This window comes from Aptenodytes forsteri, unplaced genomic scaffold (genome assembly GCF_000699145.1).
Source record: "Aptenodytes forsteri isolate BGI_AS27 unplaced genomic scaffold, ASM69914v1 Scaffold146, whole genome shotgun sequence".
Lineage (NCBI taxonomy): Eukaryota > Metazoa > Chordata > Aves > Sphenisciformes > Spheniscidae > Aptenodytes > Aptenodytes forsteri.
In genome coordinates, this window is record NW_008795128.1 from 2,483,637 (window position 1) to 2,488,964 (window position 5,328).

Consider the following 5,328-nt stretch of genomic DNA (forward strand, 5'->3'; position numbering starts at 1 on the left):
TTTTTTCTTCTCCATCTGAAACACTTTCAAAGGGCCGGGTTTTCAGAAACGGCTAAGCATTTTCTTGTCTGAGGAGTCTTGGATACCCAGCTTGAGACATTTGTATAGATGCATCCCCAAACCACCAACCACTTCTGAAAACTTTGTCCTTCACAGTGAAGCTTTTCCTCATCCATCTGTTTGGGATCTGGTTGTGCTCCTGCTGCAGACATGGAGTTTTGCCCTCAGTTTAAATGGAATTGTCGTTTCCCTTGGCTGTCCCTCCTCCTCTTGTGTTCAGCAGGCTCAGAAGTGCTCCTTCACTAGCTGCTTAAGAGAGTCCTCCAAAAGGGTATTCTCTGACAATACAGTGTTTCTACAACAGAAAACATTGTCTCACGTTTTAATGACTTTATGGGAAAGCAAGGAAGCGATGGTCCTTTGCTGACACACCGTGACAGTGAGCCAAAGAGCTTGCTTTCTGTGGCTTTCAGAGGGGTGGCGTCCCGTTTCTCCAGTTCTGGGAGATCCTTTGGGAACTGGGTTCATTCAGCATTGTTGCAGAACCTGCAGAGCATTTTGTTCTGCATGTGCCCTGTAATAACAGCAATAGTCCTTGAGCTAAACTGCCTGACCAGCTCCATGCCTGCAACTTCCATTATGCTACTCTGCTTTTGATTACTAGTTGTTTAAAACTATTGAATGAGAGGGCAGAAGAGAAAACCAGGGGGGTGGATTGGCGAAAAAGAAACTGATGAAAATAATTTGCAAATAGGGGATGTGCCCTAGTAATGAAAGCTGGTATGAGTCCTCAAAAGCACCATCATGAGAAAATACCAGCAAGAAATAAATAGCTGCCTTCTCCCTAGTCAGTTCATTCTGATGTACTATAATTTTGCTGAATGCCATGCAAAACAAAATGGCTTTAAGGTGCTTGTACAACTGAGCCTTAGCTGAAGGAAAAATTACCTCACCTCTATATTTCTACCACGTGCTGGAATTGGTAATACATTTACTGGTAGTCATGTTTCTTTTGGACCATTGAAAAGTTTCAACCATTTTTACATTGCCTTCCAGAAAAAAATCTGTTAGATTTGCTCTTTTCTGAAGGATTGGTGATGAGAAGTTATTTCTTTTTTTTCTTTTTTTTAATGTATAGGGAGTAGAAGGTAAAAAGACAAATATAGCTCTTAAAATATCACAATTTTCTATTTTTATTTTCTGGGAGAAGAAGAAAAGAATAGATGTATCCCTTTGCCTGGTGCTAACTTGGAGTTCTTCCTTATCTTCAGTTGCTGTTTGTTTGGCTGACTCTGTATGTTCTTAATCCCTTCCAGTTACTGGCTTTCTGCGATGAATAGGTGCCTTTCTGTTGTGCAGACAGAGTAAACACTTTTGAGGCCTTTAAGATTTATGTTGTTAACAGTATTTACATTCTGGCATCTGATTCTTGGTACTTGAAAATCTAGTAGCTATTTTTGTAGGGCTCTTTCCTCCCATGAACAGCCCTACTGCACAATGACAATATAATTTCCAACCAAGTCAGTTAAACTGTACTTCCATGTGTGGTACATGTCTTCGCTGGCTTGCATATTCCTCATACAATGAAGTTTTCTCACTGATATCTTAGAGCTGCTCTAATTAGCCTGACTTGGACAGGAGTTGTATTGGCACTCTACCCTTCTATGGTAGCCTTTATTCAGAGGTTAAGTTCAGTAATTTGCAGAAATGAAATCTTTATTGTGGTTTATTTGCACGTATGCACAGCTACAGCTACCTCAAATTCTATGGAGGAGGCAGTTAAGAACAGCAGAAGGTTGGACACTGAGTAACAAAGGTTAGGGTGATGCAGCATGTGGGCAAGGAGACCTGACCTGCTCGGTGGGGAAAATAAAGAAGGATATGAGGGTAGAGGGTGGTTTCCTCCATGTCTTGGAAAAACACCTTCCTTTTCTCTTTGCACGTAGCAATCTGATTTCATGTGCTGATCACAAGATTCATTAGTCTGAAGGGCCGAAACTTTTGAACCATGTGCTAGATGTTTGGAACATGATGAAAATGCCAAGACGCGTGGTATGTAATAGCTTTGTTACTGTGGTCAGGAGGATTTAGGCGGAGTTGCAGGCACTGGAATGGAATTTTGCAAGCTTTTACTCTTCATTTCAAGGGGATAATGGAACAGCATTGCATATCCTTTTCCATAACTGGCTGTGGCTTTCTCCTTGGCCTTTACCATTTGATTATTGGTTTTTGTTTGCTTTTTCCTCTTGAAATACTACTGCTAAGTCCTTTAAAATTATTGTGTCTTTCAAGAAAAACAATCAGGTCTTAAGAGGCATTTTTTGGGGGTGGGGGGAATCTGGAGTTTGTTTGAAGAAAGGGGATCTGAAGAAGATAAAGCAGAGATATCAGCTATGCAGAACTAAAGATGCATTCCAAAAGAGAATTGAAGAGCTATACAACTCCATGAAGCGCTCCATTCTGTATTAGCTTTTTCACTGAGAAATCTTCTGAAGGACCAGAATCACACACACATGTATTCTACATAAAGCTCTGTAATGCATAAGAGTATATTTGGATCTAACACTGCACGAGGAAGCCCATGGCACTCTCGTGGAGCAAGCAAATGACACTAAATTCCCTAGGCGGGATTCAAAGCCTTTCCAAACTAACCTCACTACAGGCAGATGTTTGAATTGCTAGTAACAGACATACACCCTTGCTGTACATACAGTGCGTGCTGCCTCAAATGTCTGTTTTCTTTCCACTCTGGACGCTCCTGTAATTCTGGGAACATCCTGCCCAAAGGTGTCAATGTGTCTGCTCAGGTGAATCTGAGGAAAGAGATACGAGAGGTAGATGAGAGCCTTAGGAAAGTATGATACAAAACAGCCAGATTGTCAGAGCTAATAGAGTGACAGCTTGAGTGTGAAAACCCAAGTGCTGTGCCACAATATCCCAGGGATCAGCCAGCCCTTTATTCAAGGGAAGGAGAGAGCAGCAACAGCAAACCTAAATTAACAGTTCAAGCTGACAGAAAGCATTATTTCTGAGTCAAACGGGAAAGAGTAACTTGGAAAACAGACTAACCATTGTTGTTTATGCACTACAGGTATTTCAAACCCAAGAGAAACTAAGGAAGTAGTGGTGCTTGTTAAAAGATGATGTAAAATGATTGGAAATTGTTATTAATAATGCAAATACTTCTGTTAGGCAACCTGCTTCCTCGGAGTAGGTAATTTAATCCTATTGCTCAGGAAGTGCCATTGGTTTCTTTTTCCAATAGGTTTAGGGCACGGAGGGCATTTGGATTAATGAGAGGCAGAGCTGGTGGCGAAAATACTCCATTATCCTTAGCCTTTGGTAAGCCTGGGTAATTAGTGAAACCTTTGCAAGAAGTATCTTTCATTTCAATGTAATTGCAAAATAATTGTCTCATCTGGTAGGGATATCATCCGTGTTGATTGGTAACGCACAGGTAATATATGAAACATCTGCTTCAGAAGTACACGCACTAGCGTGGTTCTAACTGAGTTGGTCAGTTGAAGGCCCCATGATTAGGTATATTAAAAACCTGTATGAAACAGCACATGCCAGCATTTGCTGTTCATTTAAAGGGGGGAGGTTGGCCTCTTTGGGGCAGTTTTTGGGTGCCAGCTGAGAATTCCTTGTGCTCATTTGCATCAGAATCCCTTAAACCTCCTCCCTTTGAAAATGAGAAGCACATCAGTAGGCTGTGGACTTTGCTTTTAAGGATGAACTTTACAAGCTGTAAAAGAAACAGCTTTCAGGGAAAGCCAGGAGAACGAGAAAGGAAGAAACAGTGATTTCCATACTGAAGGAATAGACTTGAGACTGAAGATGTTCCCTTCCCAGTTCTGTTACTGGCTTCCTGTCTGATTTTACCACCAGTAGCTCTTTGGATTTCTACTTCCCATCTGTAACAAGGGAAATATTAGTATTTCCTTTTTTTCCTGCTTTTTGTCTGTTTAGGCAGCAAGCTCTTTGGGCAGGGTGCTCTTTCATCCTGGCACAGTAAAAAGCTTCGTTCTGTGGGGCCTCATGGGACTCTTGTGATACGAATTGTAACAAAGAGGCAGGAAGATGTCTGAAGGTGTGTTTTTGGAAAGGTGGCCAGTAGTTTATTTTTTTCTTTCCTTCTTTTTTTGGGGGGAAGGCAGACTGCTTTACCTTAGTAGCCAGGGAAGTTAATGCGTTTCTGAAATGCAGCTTTTAGTAGCTTGGCACAGTTCAGTGTGAGGCTCCGTGGCTCCTTCATGGTAGTGATCCCCTATTGCAGTGGTTACATGAAGGCATCACTGCTTGCCGCCTTGTCATTGAACCCAAATCAGGTAGTCTTTCTGTAGCAGGGGATAGGAAATAATCTGCATTATTTTGTTAGAACTGACTAGTACTTGTGAGTGTTAATGGTGAAGCAGCCAGCAGTGTTGGTGGGGAAGTCAATAGGGTAAAGGAGGGCAATTTGGTCAGTGTCTGATCGTGTCATTTGATGTGCGCCTAGACGTGTGCTGGCTGTTCACACTCCCCCCAGCATGTTGAATAAATCTCTCTCTCACGCACACACACGTGTATCTAAACACAGGTTTCGGAGGTGTGTCAGATCAACCTGGGGCATTTGACGTTGTGACCTACAGTCTCCCTGGGCATAATTTCTGTGGGAAAAAGTTATTCTGCTAGATAGGTATGTACCTTTCATTTTCAGGCACTGTGGTGATACTGTTTTCAGCAGGGCAAACTGTGGTTTGCCCAGGGTCTGGTCTGTAACTGGAGCTGCATCTGCTGCTCCTGGGAATGCCAAGCTTCGCATCTGATCTGGAATGCTGATGAGCCCATATAAAGCTGTTAATGTGTGTGAGGTTTTTTAGTCTTCATTACCAACCTGATAGAAAGATAATTCCTCAGCTGCTGTTCCAACCTGTGGGATTTTACCCACTTAATTAATTTTCTTTCTTGTTAAAGAAGATCTCTTTTTATGCACAAGAAGCTGTGCTTGACTTGCTTTTGAGGGACTCTTCTCATGTCTATATCAAAGGCACAGAGGCCCCAGAAGTTGGAGGGTGAGCCCTAGGGGCAGCGTGCCTGTGGAGGCTGAACTTGGAAGCTCTGCCTTGTGTGCTGAGGGCAAGCTCCCGGAGGGGAGTCAAGTCTGTGCAGCAGAGGGGACCCTACTTCCCTTCCCCGCTCCCCCCTTTTGCCACCACTCGGCAATAAAATGGAAGCTTGTGACATGACCAAAGGATAACAAACTGCATGCTGAATGCCTGCTGAGAGTTAAAAATGCCAGCCTACACCACCCTCCCCAACCTTTCAGCGTGTCAGCAAGCCGTC